This window comes from Jatropha curcas, chromosome 6, assembly GCF_041381405.1.
Source record: "Jatropha curcas cultivar XTBG-Jc1 chromosome 6, XTBG_Jcur_1.0, whole genome shotgun sequence".
NCBI classification, from domain to species: domain Eukaryota; kingdom Viridiplantae; phylum Streptophyta; class Magnoliopsida; order Malpighiales; family Euphorbiaceae; genus Jatropha; species Jatropha curcas.
The window spans coordinates 18722383-18744922 of NC_143156.1; the positions used below are offsets into that span (position 1 = coordinate 18722383).

At 27.8% G+C, this 22540-nt stretch overlaps 1 pseudogene; it reads right to left on the reverse strand.

Moving 5' to 3' along the window:
• Window positions 1–7341: 7341 nt before the first annotated feature.
• Window positions 7342–8541, reverse strand: LOC149495657 (putative carboxylesterase 18 pseudogene; annotated as a pseudogene).
• Between the last annotated feature and the right edge of the window lie 13999 nt (window positions 8542–22540).

Sequence of the window (22540 nt, forward strand, 5' to 3'; positions counted from 1 at the left end):
AATAAATAAAAATCTAAACTCAGCAAACTTTTGCTTATATTAAATATAAAAATATATGAATTTATATATAAATTATATAGAATTCATTTAGACCAAATAAGATTCAAATAAAATTGTTAATATTTCATAGAACTTATAAATAATTATAAGAATTTAAATTTTTACATGTTTGACCAAATAATAAAATCATTATATATGATATTATAAAGAAATTTTGGTTCACAATCTTTAATCAAGTGATTTTACTTAATAAAATGAGGGATAACTTTTGAAACTAATTTTAGGTAGGTGAGCATACATGATTGCTTTAATTTGAAACCACACCAAATTAAATCAAAATTAAAATAAATTTTCAAAATGAAAAAAGCCTCAAATTAAATATAGTTCAAAATCTAATTAGGTCAATTGATTTTACATGCATTTTTATGGTTGGTTAATTTAAGCGTTTTACCAAAAACAAAGCCCAAACAAAAAAAAAAAAAAAAAATCAGTTTATCCATGCAAACTAAAAACCAACCTAAATCAATTTTACCCAATGTTTTAATATCCTTAAAATTAGAAAATATCCCTAAAATTACAAAGGGATATAAATTCTCTTTTTTGGGAAAAATTTATAAGTTCTCTTTTTTAGGAAATCTTACACCATTAATTAATATAATATTAATTAATTAATCTAATAATAATATTTTTTTGAACATATTGAATAACTCCAACTAAGTGCAAAATAGGCAAAATATGTTGTACAATTCCTTTATACTTATTATTTATCATTCTCTTCTCTCTCTATTCTTAGTTATCCAATATGAGATAAATAGTTTAAACGTGTGTATATATATTTCACATAAATATATTCAAGAGAAAATTAAAAGAAATATCAAATTTCACATAAACTTGATTAATTAAATATTTATTATTTATTATATAAGATTTTTTACCTTTATTGCCATAATTCGATTATTTCTAAGAGTATTATAAAAGAAAAATATCACATATAGATTAGGGGACAATATTAAATGCTTTGGCCATAGGCTTTCCTACCCAATTTAAATCCATCTCCTTTATAGAATAAATTGCAAAAGGCCTTAAAACATAATCGGATGGTTAAAAATATCACGTGGAGTTGGAGAAAATGACCAAAAGAACGAAGAGTCAAACCCTTGCATATTGGTTAAGTGACATGCTTCACTACTGGTTGAACTAAGTGCTATCATCCAACATGCATTGTTTAAAAAGGATAAAGAATCATCCTTGAATATTTTGAAGTGGAGTTCCATTGGTTGAATATTAATTAGGTTATGAATTTCATTTCCATTATACCTTAATACCTTAATATGAGATTAAGGTGCAATTAAAATGAGATCATATTATAATTACAATTTTGGTGTAATTTCAATTTATCCAATTAGAATTTTCAATACAATCTAATTTAATTAGAGTATCGAACTAATTTATTTCAATTACTATATAATTTCAATGTATCTCAAGTGGGTTTTTGCCTTTGATGTCTCTAAATCAGAGTGTCCACATGTAGGACAGTAAGCGATTGAAATAGAAATTGTATGTAATTAGTTGTTTATATATGAATCAATTTACAATGAATTAAGATATGAGATTTTGTATCAATTAAATGAGTTCAATTAAGACATATGGTTTTTAACTAAATCTCATCACATAGTGATTGAAATTGAAAAAAAAATATGTGATTACTTGTAAACATATGAATCAATTTATTAGTCATAATGAATTAAGGAATAAGATTCTATTTAGATGTCAAATGAAAGATCTCCAATTGGGGCCCATAGTTTTTAATTGGATACCTGTGATTCTGTTTAGGTGTCTATCCAATGAGTTCTAATTAGGGCACACGGTTTTTAGTTTGACCTACATATGGTTTCAAACACAGTTTTTTTTTTTTTCCAATATAGTTAATCTTTAAATTATCTACTATACCCTTATTAAATTTTATTTTATTTTAATTATCCTCTTTAATTTTACTTATTACTCTCTCTGTTCCAAAATATCAGTTGTTTTAGTTTGTTATTTTGTCCCAAAATATAAGTCGTTTTGTGTATTTCAAGAAGTAAGAAGTGATGTTTTTTCAGTGTTGCCCTTGTTTACAGTAAATACAATAAATACTTCACAAGCAATTATTGGTTTTGAGATAAAGATAATTTGGTTAAATTACCTTTGAGTTGTTATAATTTAGGAGAATTAATTGCTTCTTTAATCCTTGTGCAAAAACCTTAAACGATTTCTATTTTGAGACAGAGAGAGTATTCCAATGTAATAATTGCTCATGCGATATTTAATATGAATTAAATTATCTTTTAACCATAATAATAGCCATTTTTTAATGCGTGTAAAAATAGAAAGTGGACTATCTTTTTTTTAGATGGAGGAAGTATTATTTACAAATTGCAACAAGAAGGCATTAATTATGCATGTAAGTATTCAAAATGATATACAAGATTCTATTAGAGTATTAATTTTATTATGAAATTTACGACATATATTAAATCGGCAAAAACATTACTAATTTTATGGAAAAAAAAATTAGTATATTATTTCTAAATGCAATAGACAATGTATCAACTAGACACGCAAGGATTCAAAATGACTTACAAAATTCTATTGGAGTATTAATTTTATTGTGAAAATTTCAATATATATCAATTGGGCGAAAACATTATTAATTTTATAGAAAAAAAGAAGAATAAATTAATTTCATAATGAAAATGATGCTGAAACGAAGCCTATGAGACCAATAGTTACTCGGAGGCAAAGGAGTTGGCCTAAGAGGAGTTTGTACAATAAAAGATTGAATCCATGACCTAAAGTCATAGTAATCAACCAGCAAATACTTTTTGCTCCTGAATTATCCCATTGGGATTGATAATTTAATTATCTAATATTACTAAAATTTAAGTTAGTGGGAATGATCCGGATCATTATGATCCAACAACTATTATTGTATAAAAATATATGTATTATATATTTTTTCTTTCCAAGATATACGTCATTAAACTTTATATTTGATACATATAAGATTTGAACCATGATATTTAAAATAATAAAACTGTTTACACTAAACTACTTTTTTACTATTAACCCACATAAATATATTAATTTTTGCTTAACTAATTCTGTTTATAATTATAATGGACGAAATCAAAATATTGTTGAATAGTGATAGAAGTTTATTTATAAATATTTAATTGATTTTTTATGTACCTAAATCACTGTAAACAAGTCAGCATTTACCGAAGGAATTTTTCGTTGGTAAATAAAGAAAATTCGTCTATAAATCAATATACCGATGAAATACCGACTACAAAAATTTATTGCTAAATTACTAGACGGTAAAATATTTTCCGACCGATTATCAAAACATCGGTAATTACTGACGTATATTTTGTTAGCATTTTGTCAATAGATGTCAGTAAATTGTTGTGAAATCGTTGTCAAAATATTGTCGGTATTCAGTCAGTAAATATTTCTGTTGCTAAATCATCGGTACCTTTTGAATTCAATCTCTATCAATTTTTTCTCTACGTAATTAATTAGTTAACTATTTTGCAATTTTGGAATTTAAATTCTACATGACTGAAGTTTAACTAAAAAGTTTAAATTCAACATTTAATTAATTAAATAGTCATGAACTTGCGCGATGCGCAGATCGTATAATTTTCTGTTTTTTTAATTAAATTGAATGCAATTTTCAAGAAAATTATTTTAATTTATATTTGCGTGCTTTAATTTAAATAATTTTGGAATTTAAATTCTACATGACTGAAGTTTAACTAAAAAGTTTAAATTCAACATTTAATTAATTAAATAGTCATGAACTTGAGCGATGCGCAGATCGTATAATTTTCTGTTTTTTTAATTAAATTGAATGCAATTTCAAGAAAATTATTTTAATTTATATTTGCGTGCTTTAATTTAAATAATTTTCTTAGGTGCTTTTGATTAAACGATGGAAAGTAATATTATACGTTCTTTTTTAAATTGTCAAATATTGAACTGAAATATTAATTAGTACAATTAATTATTGTAAGTAAATTATTGTTATTCAATTGATATACTTAGTTAATTATTTATTTTTGTCTTTGAATTTCTCGTATATTCAAATTAAATGGGGTATAAGAATATTTAATCTTATTGAAATAAATTTTAGTGAATTGAAATTAATATTCTAATTCTATTTGTTAATCTAATTATATTATTTAATTAATTTTTATTAACTATTACACTATTATAACTTCATTAGTTTTTTATAGAATAAAACTATTTAATAAAAACTTATAGTTATTATATATTAATTATAATGAAATCTTATTAGTTTAATTGTAACTCCATTATTTAATAAAGAATATTTAAATTTAAATATAAAAGATATTAATTATAATGAAAAAATAACATGTCATGTCATCACTTTTATATTCTAAAACATGTTGTCACGATCTTAAAATTTATATATTTATACAGATAGAGGTAGGATGTAATGATTAAGAGCTTCTTCACTAACATAAGCTTTAATTAAACTAAGAAGCACATCTCCACCACTATATTAAGAAATCAAATATTGCAAAAAGTTTTAACTAAACAAATAGATTCAGAGATTTAAAAATAGAAAATAAACAAAATGTTCAATTGTTCAGTTCAAGAAAAGGAATAACAATATAATAAAACTTGGACAACTCAGATTATGCGGCCAAAAAAATACGAAAACCCTAAAACGTGAAAATCTGTGCAAATAAAAAATGAAAAATCAAGTTTTTCATTCGAATAAAAAAGGCATATTATTGCTGAAAATAATTGGAGAACGAAAGATGGGGTAAGAACTAAAATTCCGCACAAAATCAATATCAGTATTTAACCAAATCAAGTAATTGCTACCAAAACCGTATTCAAACAACCAATTAAAACTGCAAATCAAGCTTCTTACTTGAGATTAAGATGGCTTCAGAATCCAACAATTTCAAAAAATGGAGAGAGAAAGCGGCAAAGGAAGGAAAATGGAGACTGTACATCGAAGCCAAACAAAAACAAGCAAGGATATACCTAGTCATGGCCACCAGTTCATTTTGAACCGTAACCGAACCGTGCTGTAGATAAACTGAAATCGGATCGGAATCATCGGTTCAAAATTTTGAACCTAATCGGAACTAAAATCAAACCGTACTGTTGATGAACTGGAACCAGACCGGAACCGGCAGTTTAAGAGCCAGTTAAAGTTCATGTGAATGTTAAAATCTGAACCTGAACCGGCGGTTAACCGACGATTTCGGTCCGATTCGAACCAGAAATTTTCTATTTTTATTTTCAAAATGATAATCACATAGCCTATTTTATACATCTCTAAAAGTCTCAATTATGTTTTGCTACATGATATACTTTACTTAAGATTTTTTTTTTTTTAAATACACTTTACTTTAAAAGTTAAAAATCTAAAAAGTAAAATGGTAAAAAAAGAGAGAAATATTTAGTCTAAACTTATATTGTTTTTAACTTTTTTTTTAACCTTTTAAATTGTTTACTAAATTTAAAATTACATTCTTTTGAAGTATTTTTCAAAATTTTCTTATAATTTATTTATTAATAATATTTAACAAAATAAAGTGATAATTATTTGATTATTTTGTAAAATTAATTAAATTTATTCTTATATGAGTATGAGCATTCTAAAATTTTTATTTATTTAGCATTCTAAAATTTTTATTTAAAATAAAATTTACCAATATTTTTTACACTAATATTAATATTTTCGAAAGAAAGATATAACATTAGAAACGATTTTTTTAAAAATATATATATATATATTGCCGGAAACCGTGACCGGAACCGCCAGTTCATCAGAACCGCACCAAAGAAAATTTTTTTTTTGGATGGTTCCACTGCTTGATATAATTTGAACTTTTGTCGTATCATATATAGCTTTACCAAGCAATGAAGAAATCTTATTCATCTTCTTCTTCTATATTTCAAGTTATGTGCTTTTGGTGTGTTCTACAATGTCCACACTAAATGAAATATTTTCCTGGGAAAGAAAATCAACATTAATACATATATCAATCAACTTTCCTTTTCGCTTTATTTTTCTCAAGTTCTCATTTGTCAACAATGAGAATGCAACAAATAGTCATTAGCATAAGGTCATGTATGGTGTTGGTGTTTGAAAAGATAAAATATCATGTAGGAATTGCTAATTATATATGAAAACTCATGCATATAAACCCAATAACCATATGAGGATTCCAAAATGAAGGATTATTTTCATAAATAATGAATATATTTATTCATTTCATAAATTATAAATTATCAAAAAGCTAATAAGATATAGATTGTTATACAATATTATGCATATATAATACCATAATTCTCTAAAGCAAATTGAAGAATATTATTTTACACAACGTGTTAATGTAAAATTTTGATGTGTATGATTCAAGTATATAGAATAAAATCAATATAGGCTTATCTTTTATTTGTGAGGCCATTAGGTATTTCTTCTTCCATCTCTTTGAATTCTTAATTGGTGAAAAGTAATTTGCGTTTTCAATAGACAATATCAATTGATGGATTTCATTAGAAGCAGTGATGGAGCCAGAAATTAAAAACAGGGGCTAAAAAAATTTCAAGAGTTAAGGGGAATGAAATTGAAAAATTTACTATTTTAAAGGGTAAAGTAAAGAAATTTTAATATTTTATGGGTAAAGTCTTTAAAAAAAATTTTTGTTAGGGGGCCGGGGCCACCCCTAGACCCCCTAGCTTTGTCATTGATAGAAGATGAATCAATGACACTATTTTATTGTTGTAGAAGGTGTCCATGTTAACCGCATCAAATTTGATAGAAGTAAAAATGATTGAGAAGATAAGTAGAATATATTGATAGAATTTTTTTTTTCTCCCTTCTAAGGTAGACAAAGTAGCCATTGTCCTGTTCCGGGTGGGAGATAAAACTATTAAATACTGAATAAATATATGATAAATGTTTTCTATGACTGAGCGTTACAAATTCTTTATTGATTCGTAACTCTTGGTATAATTATCTATATTAAATATACTTTATACCTTTAATTTATTTATTAGTCTATCAAGACTCTATTATTTAAGTTTGAAAATTTTAGAACGGGACTGAAAATTTCATAATCCCCGTCTCGATTTCCATGCACACCCCTATACTGACTAAACAAACATACTTATACATACATATGTATGTGTGTTTCAAGCTTGCTACCCTACAATTACAACCCATGCTCCAATAACATTAAAGGGTATTTAAATATTAGGTGTAGAAAATATTGCACCCGACCTGAAATTGGAATAAAATGAGCGGAATTTCAAAAGAAAATGAAAAGATTACCATTCATGCTCATTTCACGCATTTGCATATAATTATAGACCAATTATTCCTTTTTTTTTTTTTTTTTTCATTACAGTTCTTCAAATGATTCAATTACTTTAATATTAAAATTCAATGGTCTAATTGTAGGTACTTTCATTCTTCTAAGTTGCTAATTGCTTCAGCATAAAATCCTTAACCTCCTTAATCAACAGACTAGATTCAGGCAACTCAGGAAAAAGATAAAATATATGAGGAGCATTTGGATATTCAACCATATAAGCTTCTTTCCCAGATTTCTTCAGCCCTTCATAATACCTCTTTTGCCAGTCCTGTAAAGGATCATATCCACCCACAAAAACGATCGTCGCCGGAAACTCAACTCCTGAAATATCATCGGAATTAGGCCCGAATACATTTGCTGCCGGGTGGTCCCGATTTGACCCGTCTGGCAATAATGATCTCCAAATCCAATCTGTACGCTCCATGTTAACAAATGGAGCTTTTGTAAGCCTTAATTCAGATTCAGTTCTCTCTTCTCCTCCGAAGAATGGCTGGATCGATATGTTTCCAATTATTTTTACATTAGAAAATTCATACTTACTTGCTTTTAGTATTACATTATGCACGATGTTGCTTCCTGCACTATCTCCTGCCATAAAACACTGTCTTAGATTGGCTTGGCTTGAAAAACCTTCAATTCCTGAATTATCTACAAATTTTAGAGTCTCAAAACCGTCATCGTATTGGCATGGATAAGGATGCTCTGGAGCTAGCCGGTAGTTTACGGAGATAACTATGGAAGACAGTTTGCGAGCAAGGCGGTAGCAAAAGTCATCGTAATGTTTTGAATTGGGTGCCATGAAAGCAAAACCACCTCCATGGAAGTAGAAAATAACTGGCAAGCCACCACCATAGGTGGTGGTGGTAGCTGTTGGAGTGTAGAGGCGGAACCAAAGGTTTCGTTGTTTATCAATGGTGATATCTGTGGTTTTGACGCCCTTGATTGGTTTCTTAGATGGGGAAGTTCTAAAGTCTAAGAATCTCAGGAGAGAACGGTTTATGGAGCCATCAGAGCGACGGGTTATGTCACCTAAGAAGGCCGCGATAGATAAGATGAGCTTAGGCATCCATGGGAGGTCCGGCCACTGTGAAACTTTTTGTGCCATTTCTGTATGAGTCAATTAGCGCAACAAAGAAAAGAAGATATAAAGGCTTGTAAGTAAGGCACAATCAGCCTATCAACTGTCCACCTGTCCAACTCCAACATCACACGTTTTCTTTTTTTTTTTTTTTTTTTGTTATTAAAAAAAAAAATCTGATTGGTTTCCTTGTACAGCTGTACAGCTGTGGACATCTGCATTTTGAGTTTGCCGCATCAAATTTATTACCAATTCAATGAATATTAAAGAAAGATTTCGATCCATCAAATTTCCTATGAATAAAAATAGGAAAAAAAAATCAATTCTTTTTAAATTTGACTTAATTATTTTTAAAATATAATATTTTTTTTAATCATTGAAGCCTGTAATTAAAAGAGAGGTCTCGATCAATTGAACCTCCCATGAATCAAAAAAGGGAAAAAAATTATTTTTTTGAGGTGGGCTTAATTATCTTTTATAATATGGAGTAATATTTTTTTGTTTATTAAGAGCCTATCATTAAAAAGGGAGGTCACCATCCATTGAACCTCCCATGAATCATAAAAGGAAAAGAAATTTTTTTTTTTTTTTGAGTTTGGCTTTATTATATTTTAAAATATAATTTTTTTTTATTCATTGAGAGGTATAATAGGTTAAAATAATATTCTGAGCTATACAATATGAAAAATCAACCAGACCACTCCTCACATAATCTTTAATTTCACTTAATTATTTCTTAAATATATAACATTATTTTGATTTTAATTTTTAATTCAATATATTGAAACGTGTAAACGGGGAGAACTCCAGTTTTGCTCCTTACATTATTTGATGAATGATTTTTAGTTAATTAAGACTCCGTTTGTTTCTATAAATTAATTTGTAAGAAAATATTTTCCATAATTTTTCAATGTTTGGAATATTAAAATAAAATAAGTCAAGAAAAATAAGTTATTAGTGAATGAAAAATGATTTATTAATCAAGGAGAATGACTTATCCTTCTTTACATGGGAAACATTTTCCTATCTTATTTCATTATTCAAATTTGATCTTTTAGTCCATCAAAAACCCTTTACCTGCTCAAGAGGTGCAATTGTAAATTGTAAAAACTGTGCCAAGTGACTCTTTTTAGTGGAAGAAACGTTTAAAATAATTTATTGATAGGGTCATACCATTTAAAATGTATTTTATATGATATTTTTTTGCAGCATGATTATTTTAAAATAATTATTAAATTATTTTAACTATATATTTTTTAAAATATGTTAAAGCTCATTCCATTTAAAATATATATTTTTACAATATATTTAAATAACTATAGTACTTATATATTGTTAAATTATTTTAGCATGATATACATTGTATTGTTAGATGATTTAATTAAAAAAATTAGATAACATTATTAGACTAAATTAACTATCATTATAGTATTTATACTGTTAGAATACATTTTAATATAAAAATTTATCTTTAATATAAATTCTTATAAATAATATAATAGATGTAAATGCATTTATACGATATAAATTAAAATTTTTAATGTTATATTAAATTTTGAAAAACATCTTCTAAAAATATTTTATGGAAAGTTAAACATTGAAAAATAATATTTTTTTATAAAATATTTTTCGAAAATAAACTGAGCCTAATTTCTTTATTTTAAATTGCATAAACTAAATTTCTCAGGATTATCGAACCTGGTATTGGCAGTGTCTTAAGAAACTGTGCAGGTTTTGTTATGTGTCTTTTCTTTTAACCCACATGTGCTATGGGATTTTGAAGGCGATGGATATTATTTCAAACTGTGATATAAAAAATCAGAAAGTCATTATTGAAATAAATTCACAAACAACATTTTGTTGAGTCACTCTGTTAGCAGTCAACTGAAGGTCTACACACGCAGGCCTAAGCCCCCACATATTGAGCTGTTGAATTAGTCATTCAAATTCTGTTTTGCATTTCTGTTTATTTCCTGTTATGTAGGAGGTAGTTCCTCCACTTTCTTTATTCATGCAGTAGTGGGAGGGTGATCCTCCACTTAGGATTCTGCTCCTTAATTGTAGGAAAAGTTAGTCTGCTATTTGTGTATACATTCAGCAGAACTCATGAAATAAAGGATATGATTAAACCCAATTAAGTTCTTTGTAAGGTCATAGTCTCCCTTTAACGAGTCTGTAGATTCTGAACTTCCACCATAGATCGTTCAAGGAAAACCCCTAGCCTAAACACCCAAACACCAACTTCCCACCGACCCATAACTCGATCCATAAGTAGGGACTCTACCACACTCAAAGGGACAAATGCCTTCTAAATGGTGGGAACTATTTAAGGAATTTGATCAATCTTTAAAGCTTTACAATTTTTTTTTTAGCAAGGTAGATAAAGGATCCAATCAATTTGCATATGCTTTGGCTAAAAGGCTCATGCCAACAAAATTCATTTTTAGCATGGTTATAAATTAATAGACCGAATACATAACTTCACTTTTGAACTTTGTCATTTTAATTTTATGATATACTTAACTTTTATTTTGATCTATTAAACAATTCAATTAATAAAATTTCACTTATTAAATATTTCTACCGTTAGAATTATTTTATTAAATACTTCAATTTGTAAAATTAAAATAATTAAATATTTATTAAATAGTTAAAAATATGAAAATTATTATTTCAAAATTTGAATTAACTACTTATCAAATCAATTTTTTGCATATAAAAATAAAAAATCCTCAAAACTATTGCTATTAGTACAATATTACTAAAATTTACAAATTTAAATACAAAATATATGATTCAAAAAAATTTAAATGCTAATAGATTAAAGTTATAAAGTTAAAAAGTAAATTTATATTTTAGTATTCCTTTGATCAATCCGATTATGATTGGACTTCAGCGATCGTTTTCCACCTTTTCAGGTTGTTGGTCGGTTGCACGCAATAACTGCCTCTTCTTCTATAGAAGCTTGTCTTGTATACCTAATTGCGACCTTAGTGCTGGTTTGTTTTAGTTGGATCTAGTCTTTTTATTGAGCTTCATTATTTGGTATGGTGGACAATGGCGGAGCCAACATCAAATATAAAGAGGGCAAAAAATCTTTTTCAAAAATTAAGAGGGTCAAATTAAAAAGTATATCATTATAAAGGATTAAACTGAAAATTTTTAAAATTTAGAGGTGCAATTTAAAAAAAAAATCTTATTGAGTGGCCAGTCCAACAGTGATGATAATAGAATTTTTTTTGTAACGGAGGAAGTTTTAAATCAAAACCTCTCGCTACTCGTCATTTTTTATATAAGTGAGAAAACTAAACAAATAAAACGTGCTTGACACATCGAATGTTGTCATTGAAAATAAATGTTGATAGATATCTTTAAACGGCAAAATAAAAAAATGGGCTCCATTACAAGTGTACTCATTTATGGACCAAGACGAAATTATTGTTGTGGTGGGGCACGTATAAAAATGGCGGGAATTTTCTAGCCTATACTCCAGTGTGGGTCCATCTGAAACATGATTACATATTTATGTAGAAACCTAACTCTGACTATTATCTTCCCATGTCGGCATGCAGAAAAAATTTTCTAAGGAAATCGAAAACAAGATTCTATTTTCAAATCAGTTCTACTCGAAAGCCTAGAAGACAGTTTTCAATTTGAAATTAAACTAAATTTTCAAAATAGCTTTAAGTTGTTTTCATAATTTTTTTTATAGTAAAATATATTTTATATTGTTTTTCCATTTTTAAAAAATGACATTTTCATAGTTAAAATTATGATATTTATAAATATTTTTTTCTAGAAAATATTTTCATTGAAAATACAGAAAATATTTAAATAACATAAGAATTATATTATGCTTTAATATATAATTAATTTTATTATTACAAATATATATACCTTTTATTTTTAAAAAATTTACAAAATGATAAAAATTGATATTACTATTATAAATAATCAATAATAAAAATTTTTTAAATTTTTTTATAATTTTTTCTTTTAATTTATGAAAGTTAAGAATAATATTTCGAAAGTTTTTAAATTAAAATATAATTTTTTATTGTTACTAAGTGAACACATTTTTCATTTTTCATTTTTCATTTTTAGTTTTTATTTTTCTAAGAAAACTTTTTTCTTAAAAAGCAGAAAATAGAAATAGTAAACACATCCTTAGATGTTTCATCGATTAAGTGCAAATATATATGTTGATAGTATTGTAATTTCATTTATTAAATTTAGTCTCTTCTATAGTTAGAAATATATATATATTTTTTATTTTTGTATTTGTGTTTATAAATATTTTTAGATTAATTAAACGATGTGAGAGAGGTACTTTATTTTGTAACATGTTATAGAGGGCATGTTGTTTTTGATAATTTTCACTGTAAGTCCCAATAGGCAAATATCCATGGGGTGAATTGGTATTTTAAAAAATTAATCGTTTTAAAGAATATTATAATCACAGCAGAAGCTACACTTTATACCAACTAAAATCAGATAATAACTATGTATAAAGCAATTAAACATTCAATCTGATTTATCATAGACATTAAAACATAGAGTTCAAACGATTACTGCATATAGTTCACTGAAATTAGTCTGTAGAGATTCTGCAAGTCAGAAATTAATTTAAGTAATCTCATAAGTCAAATAAACACAGTGCAGCACAAATAACAAAGTTAATTCATCAAGCATAAATAGATAATCAAGTGAATGCGTGAGAATATAGCAATCAAGAGAAGAAAGAGGAGAAATCAACACAATTAATTTTATAGTGGTTTGACACTTCTCATGCCTACATCCACTCTTCAAGAAATCATCTTGAGATCCTCCATTATCAAACTCTTTTCAAAGGCAAGAACAAAATCAAATACAATGAAAATAATTCAACACTTAAAACTAACAATTCCCCGTAAGTTTTTCAAAAGACTTATAAATTTATCATTTCTAGTTTTTGGCAAAGAACTAGATAAAAACTTAACCCCACTAGTTTTTAATAAGAACTAGGAAACTTACAAGATTTGCTCTTACTCAAAGAGAGGTATTTGATTACCTAAAAAACACAAGCTTCACACAAGCTTTGTTCTCATAAGATTTTTCATTTTTGTTTCTCTATTCTATTCTAGATTAACAAGAACCTATAATAGAAAGAGAGCTTAGAAAAGATATTTTAAAATGTTTTTTCAATTCAGTTTTGAAAATCTCTCTCAAAATATGATTCATCTTCTTCTTTTAGAAATAATACATTTGAAGCATAAAGAAGAAGAATGAGACGAAAGCTTATGATGAGAGTTTTGAAATTAAAACGGTAAACACAAATTTTCTCTCACACTAGATCAAGTATTTTGCCATTTTTTTATACCCAGAAAAACTTTGCTTCCTGTTAAAGACATAAAGTTAACATTGGAGAGAAGAAATAAAATGGCTGCAAAACTTTACTTAGAAAGAGGGAAGGATGTGTGCTATAGTCCTTTTCGTAGAAAGTGGGTCTTTTCAAATTTAAAAGTCCAAGAAATTTAAGATCTTATTTTCCACTAAATCTTTTTAGCAAAAGGATGTATTTTTAATTTTGAAAGATGAGATTTGAAATACATTTTTCCCTCTTAATATTTCAAGAAATATTATTTTAACAAAAAGATCTCCTTTAAATAGATTTTTTAAAAAGGCTAGAAAGATGATTTTGATTTAGCTAGAATAGACATAATTTATCTTTCTATTTTAACAAAATGAACTAGACTAAGCTAACTAGGCTAACTTACTAATTACATTGCTTTTAATTCTTCAAGTAGCCTTATTGGTCTTCATTTAGAGAAGCTTTAGTTTTCAATTTGATGAGATCACTTAAATTAATTTTTGCACAAGACTTTAAAAATATACTATATAATAATTTATTTCAATTTATTATTTTTGTTGATCATCAAAATTTAAGGTTGTAAAAGCCCTTGAGCCAACATTCACTATCCTAAAACTGGAAAGCTGTTTTCCGATTCTCCAAATAGAAAATTAACAAATTTAAATATGAAATCTTGTTTTCCTATTTTCTTGGAAAATTTAAAAATTTCTTCAGTTTCCTATAAATAAACAACCCCTCTTTCCTTTTCATTTTATCTTCTCTTCTTTTCAATTTACTTTTGATTTCTGTATTTCAATTTCAATTTAAACAATTTTCTTCTTGGAAATCATGTTTCTCGACTGTTTTATCTCAAAATTGCTTTTTTTCATTTGATTATATTTTTTCTTTGCTTTCATTTTTTTTAGGGATTTTTTATTGTTTTGCGCTATTTTTCATCAATCATTTTTGTTTGAATAGCTTCAATTTTTACATTTCTATTATCAATCTTCGATCAATTTGTATTTTTATCAATTTTTCTCAATCGAAATTCTTCTCGTTTCATCGAGTCATTAACTAGGGGTTTATTCATGGCAAATTCAATTTTAGTCATTTCTCAATAAATTTTAGTGTTCTACTCAAATTATTTTGTTCAAAGTATCTAATCCTTCGATTCATACAAAATATATATGCTCGACCTTAGTATTTGTGTATATATTAATGAAAAAAATGTAAGAGATGTATTTTCATTTATTTTTACTTTGTAACAAAACAATCAATTAAATATTTTTAATTTACCTCCATATAGCTATTACAATTAACACAGCCACAACATCACCAACTATTTTCCATCTCCTAATAATGCCTAGGAGAATAAATCTCAGGGAAAAGGTTAGAATGATAACATGAAATCCATTTTGCCTATATAACCTAAATGATAAAAGGATTTAAAATTTATTGGATGCCCAATAAGTGGAAATAACACTGTGGGCTATACAACAGGAGCAACTCTTCCTTTCACTTACCAAATTGATAAAAATAACTATGGTTGAGAAGGCTCGAACTAATGATAAAGGGAAAGAAAGAAGTCCTAAATCGCGAGCTGGGAAAAAATATTTATGGATGAGAGGCTAAAAATTGGAGCTTTATGACACATAATTAGAGTTACTTATTTCTCAATGGATAAAAAAAAAAAAAAAGGTATCATTTTAGTAAATTCTCTTTACAAGTTTATACACGTTAACAACATTTATCGTTCAATTTCCATCCGCACCAGTACAAATTAAAGGTTGGAGGGATCAACAGGAAAAAAATTGCTGGCAATGGACATGTTTTACAAATGGAGTAATTTCCAATAAGATCACTCAGCCAATAAATCAAAAGGGAAATCAATAGAGGATTTATAATTGACAGGAGCTAGATGGTCCGTATAAAGTATCCTATTTATAGGGGTGGCCAATTTCTGGTTTTTGAAACCGAAATGGCCAAAATTGAAACTATAACTGAGAGGTTGCGGTTAAATTCCGGTTATAAGCTTTTTAAAACCGTGAATCAGAGGTTTCGAGAATAGACCAAAATCAAAGATTTTGACAACCGGTTAGAACTAATAGTTCCAACCAGTTTCAAAAATATATATTTTTTATTTTTTTTAAATTTTTCATCAAAAACTCCAAATTAATCCTCCTAACAATTACAAACGGTTGTATAACATCTAGTTATATTAAGGGTATTTGTATAAGTTATATTATTTGGTTTTAAATGATGTGACCCGCCCGGAAAATCGATCGGAGAACCATCTGAAACTGTCAGTTTTTAAAACCATTAAGGAATCGAAACCATAATCGGCCAGTTCCAAACTGTAACTAGAACTGTGAGTTTTCAGTTTGATTCCGATTCCATTTATTTGGAAATGGAATCGTCGATTTTGGAATTGAAACCCGTGGTTTCGAAAAAGTGGCCATCCCTACCTATGGATAATTAATGACATCTATCTATCTATCTATTTATCTATCTATACTATATATAAATATGAGAATAAGGGGGAGAATAATGAGATTTCTAATAACACCCTTAATAAAATTTGAATATCCTAAAATAACCTTAGTTGTGGCCAGTGAGAAAATTATATTTTATTAGTTGATAGGATATAATTATTAAAATTATTTTTTTAAATAAATACATATAGACAATTAAGTATTTCAAATTTAAGTTTTATCTTTTTTTAATATATATACATATAATGAGAGATTTGAAAATGTTTATATTTTATTTTTAAAAATATTTAATTCTATTTTATTATAATTTAAAATATCTTAGTTAGGAGAGATAAATAAAGAAATGATATTTTTTTTATTTATGTTTGTCTAATTTGATTTTTATATTTTATTTATCAAATTTATTTTTTAAATATTTGATTCTATTTTATTATTATTTAAAAAATTTTATTTAGAAGAGAGATAAGAAAAGAAAAAGGTCTTCGTTTATACTTTTTTCTCTTTATGTTTGTATAATTTGATTGGATATATTTTTTCAAAAAAAAATTTCAAATAGAATATCAATAATTGAGCTTTTCAAAATTTTCAAATTTTGCTTTTTTAAAATTTATTTTAAATAAAATGAACATATGTGTGTGGATTAAAAATTTTGATTTTTATACATAATTAAGTCTTTCAAAATTTTCAATTTTTTTTTAAAAAATTGAACGAGTATAAATAATAAGTAAAAGCGAGCAATAACATAAAAAATTGAACAATACGAATAACGAGTATAGTCAACTTGTAACGTACATCATAAAAGAGTAGTACTATATATAAATGTTGGAATAGAAAGGAATAATGAGATTTCAAATAACGCCCTTAATGAAATTTGAATATCCTAAAATAATCTTAATAATGACCAATTAAAAAATTATATTTTATTAATTGATTGGAAATAATTTATTAAATTATTTTTTAAATAAATACATATAGATAATTAGGGCATGTTCGGCAATACTAACTGTTCTAGTAGCTGTTAGTTATTTTAATAGTTGGTAACTGGTTTAGTACCTGTTAGTTACTAGATGTTAGCGGCTAGTTGTTAGCTGTTTAAATAGTAGTTGAAAGCGAAAGTGTTCGATAAAAATAGTTTTTTGATTAGCAGTAATTTTAAAATGATAAAAAAGGACATTAAAATATTCACCTAGAATTTTTAATTAAATTCATTATAAAAAAATGATTTCACTGTATCTAAATTTTCAAATTTTAAGGGAGTAAAAATTGAAAACTTCACTATTTTATAAATAAATTGTAAATTTTTTATATTTTAGAGGATCAACATTTTTAATTTTTAATATTTATTTTAGTTTAAATACAAATATATAAATAATGTTTTTTTTCTTTTACTATTAAATATAATAAGTCAAATATAAAGATAATAAAACACAAGAATTTTATATCAATTAAGGATAAGGATAAGTTACAAAAAAATTTAGTGAAAGAGTGAAACGCTAAATGTTAGGTAAGATAACGTTTTAGAAAACATTCCATAGACCTCTGAAGTTACTCTATATATTTTGTTACCGAACACAATAATTTAGAGAATAGTGTTTTGACTAGTTTAAAATACTAAACGTTACTCTAAATGCTATTGTCATACACCCTTAAGCATTTCAAATTTTAAGTTTATTTTTTTAAATTTATTTTTTAACAAATATATATGATAATGAGATATTTAAAAAATTTTATTTTATTTTTCAAAATTTATTTTTTTAAATATTTGATTATATTTTTATTATAATTTAAAATATTTTATTTAAGAGAGAGATGAAAAAATATTTTTTCATAATATTTTTTATGTTTGTATAATTTGATTGGATATAGTTTTAAAAAACTAAAATTTCAACTAAAACTACATATTAAGCATGAAACAATCCGAAAATTTAATTTCATAGAATTTTCATTTAAAATAAATTGTTATTTCAACCAATAGATTACACCAGCTAGTATTTTATTATTGCTAAACTAGGACCGGTAACCAATTTGATTTTTTCGAAAACCAAGACTAATTGAGCCAAACTCATAGAATTAGACCAAACGGTTCGAATCGAACCGGATATGAGTCTAGAAGCCAAGAGTTTCTTCTTTTCTTTTCTTCTTTTTTTTTTCTTTTTTTTTTCTTTCTTTTTTTCTTTCCCCTTCTCCTTCCTTGCGCAAGTGCAGCGCGCGACCTCGCTGCCTCTCCTCCTCTGGTTTCCGACCACCAGAACCAGCGCCTCCTCGCCGTCGACATCCTCGCCGCAGCAGCCCGCCTTCCTTCCCTTCTCTCCGTTTCCGTTTCTGGTGAGCGCAAGAGTCACAGCGAAGCTGGGGACCTTAGCGCGATCGAGACAGTCGCGTCTCCGTCCTTCCCTCCGAGCAACTCCGACTATACTCTCCGGCGAAGGGTAAGTTGATTGTCCTCCCATTTCACTCCTTTAGAAATCATTTTGCATAGATTAGGCGATTTAACGCAGGAAGGAATTGATCAAATGGGACTTAGGGGATTAAGAATAAAAATTGGGATTTTGTTAGATATTGACATAATTGCAGTAGTTGGCTATAGAACTGAGTTCTATATGAAATTTGCTGCGTCCTTGGCGTAAGAATTGCAAGATTTTAGGAACCAAGGTACCTCCGGCCACCATAGACGGCGGCGACAGCGGTGGATTCGGTGACTAGAATTCCTCATAGGCAGTATATACCAATTTTACATAGAATCTAGTTTTGCAATTAGTTTTGCACTTTGATATTGTATAGTGTTCGAATCATTAGACGACAGAAATCGAAAATTAGTCTTCTAAGCCGTAAATATCACAGAAAGTTAAATTAAGGAGGGGTTGGTAGAAATGCAGTAACTAAGTTATTGGGTATTCTAATCACATGAATAAATTGGTTGTTAGCTTATTTTGTTAGCATGACTTGAGATTAAATCGAAGTTATACTTGGCTTATTAAAAGAAAATCTAGGATTTAGTGTTGTAAATAATTGGTTATAGGTCCTGAAATATAAATAGGTGCAGTCAAACAAACCATTTATTTGATTGTGATTAAATTTGAAGGGTGAAAATCAATGATGGGTAGGCATATAAATAAGACTTATTGATTCAATTGAAGAAATTATTTTGTTTTTACTTATTAAGTAATTCATAGTAAATTATGGATTCAAGATATTGATTTTATAATTACTGTATAACGAAGAATGGTGGGTTGATAATGATAGGAGGATGGGGATTTTATTTAAAGTTCTTTGCCTGGTGGATGGGCTGCCGATCGTTCTACGGTAATTTAAACTAGATGTTGAGTATGATTAAGGAGAGATGTTGTCGGGTGTTCGGCGGAATATTTAAAAGCTAATAGGCCAAGTGTATTATTAGAAATCATTAGTTGACTAATAGAGTTATAATAGGATACGAGTTACTATTGATTAAATTTATGGGTGCAAATAAGTGTAGTACAAAAACTTAGTAAATGCTAATAATTATACTAAGATAAGATGAATAAATATTCTACTAATAAATCAAATAGATTATAAGTTAGAATTCAAACATTGATCGAGAAATCTTAAACACATAACTTCAACTGGGAAAATACGACAATTGCATTTAAGATAGTATACCATTTGTTTGAACTATAGGATAGTTTATAAGCTGGTCTTTAAAAGATTTCGATATTATTTCAGCAAGTAGCATTGTAACTAGAACATAAAATTGTAATATCTGTAATTGTGTTCTTATATGTATATAGATATATAAAAGATTTCATTTATTTGTCAATTAGCTAAAGAAGCTGATTATATTTATGTGAAGCAAAGAATGTTCAGTAATATTATTGGAACACGTTTGAAGATTATTATAAGTTGTGAATTAATAGTTGAATGTTGACATTATTATTTGGATGGAGGAAGGGAAATTTAACTGTTTGATCGCCCGACGGATGGGCTGTGTGCATTGAATGATTAATATATATATTATTGTGATATTTGAGTAGGTAAATAGCCCAATTTTTAGGGGAGGTGCTGCCGAAATTTCGATAGACCTTAGACTAGTCTTAGTTAACAATATAAAGTAATAGGTTTATTTAGAATAATTCTATAACTTAATACATAGTAAATAAAGTATTCTAATTATTTTACTATCATCTATTTACTTAATTATTCAATTACTTATTTATTTTCATTGTTATTGTTTATTTTCATTATTATTATTTATTCTATCATTGTTGTTTATTGTTAATATTATTTATTTATTTGCATTTGAGTATGAATGTCTAATTGTGTATTGCATTCCGATGTTTAACTTTGCAATATTTCTGCAATTAATTGCAATGCTTGATTAGTTGTGATGTGACAATGCCTTGCTTGTTTGTGTGGAATTGGGATGAAGTGGGTCACCATGGGTTTGTGAGACTGTTTCTGTTATACGGATCCTGATTCTGATTCTGTTATATCCTGATTCTGTTATATGGATCCTGATTCTGTTTCTGTTAGCCGGGTAAATGGGAGATCGGCGCCCCCGTGTGCACCTACCGTTACCGTTATTGTTACCACAGGCTGGCTTCTTTATTGGGCGCACCGGATAATCTAGATTTGATCGCAACCCGCAGGGTGGCCTCCTGTTGTGAGCGCCTGATGATCTAGATTTGATGGAGACGACCGGGTTGCCTCCTGTTGGTATGGAAAAGAAAAGAGGAGAATGGAAAAATAATGAGAGGCTGGTCAAGTGAGGATTAGACCGGTCGGCCAGTATGGGGATCGGCTCCCTGGTGCACATGTGAGAGGATGAGCCATGTGGGAGGACGGCTCATCGGGGGTTCGGTGACTCCACTGACTAATTTCCACGTGATGTGATTATATGAAGATGTTAATAATTGTGAGTGCTGGTGATATGCCATTTGTGTGACTGGCTGTGTGAGCATATACCTAGTCGGATGACTAGGTTGATATAATTATACAATTGTGTGAATGCGTGTGTTGTGCAATAATTATTATTCATTAATAAACTCACATCTCTTTTGTTCAAATCTTTCAGGAAGTAGCATTTTCTAAATCCCAGCTATAACTCTGCTCTTCGCCGTTTAAAAAAAGAAATTCGCTAATTTTAGTATTGATCAATTAAATAGATAAATGTCCGAAGACTTATATGTATACATCCGTCAGTAAACTCCGCAGTTATAGAACTTGTATACTTTTAAGTTGTGTATTATTATAGATGGAATAATTCTGTGAGCCTGTATTATAACTACTAGTGTATTGTAAGCAGGGGAATTTGTAAATGTTTAAAATTTTATTGAGATAGCAAATTTGTAGTGTTTCAGGCTTACTACGGGCCTCGGGGGCCTTAAGCTTACCTGGGCCCTAGTGCCGGTCCGGTCCATGGAAATGGGTCGTGACAAAGTTGGTATCAGAGCTTAGGTTAGGGTTCTAGGACACAACTGCGAAGTATAGGAAATTTCTTTATGTTGGGATCGGCCGTAACCAACATAAGGAAGGAAACTTGTGATTTTCCTCCCTAGGGAATAGAGTAATACCTGATGGTAGTGGATTGGCCTGATCACCCAGTACACTACTTTTCATGCGAGCTCTATTCCTATAGTGAATAGGATGGTGTAGAGAATAAATAGATTTTTTCATTTGTATGGTGGATTGATGAATTTTGGGTGATTAGGAATCGGTATTTTAGTATTAGTTCGGCTACTGAATTTCTTTAAAATTTCTTTTTATTGTTTTATTTACTTGATATTGATATTTAAATTTAAAACCTCATTTTTATTTTGAATTCAAATTGTGTTATGATGAATAAATTGAAAATTGATTATTTATATAGAAAATTATTTTTGAAAGTTGTCTATTTATATCACGGGGCCAGTTAGGTGAAACAACAAGGTAAGTTGATCGTGAGTATGGTTAGAACTTAAAAAGAAAGTTTTAAGAAGAACAAGATTAAAGGTAGTAATGAGAAATGGTGATGTTAATAAGAAGTAAGTAGATAATTAATAGTTGAAATAAGGACACAAATGTTGGAAAAGTTTGAGGAGACAACTTTAGTTTAGAAGCGAGGTTGCAAAATAAATGGAAGGAATAATATTAGGAATGGACTTGAATGGTTTAAGGATATAGAAATGGTATATGTAACAAGGTGTAATATATGCTAGGAGCAAGTGGTAGACAAATCAAAGTAATTTATAAATATCTTACTCGACTTGAATAAGAG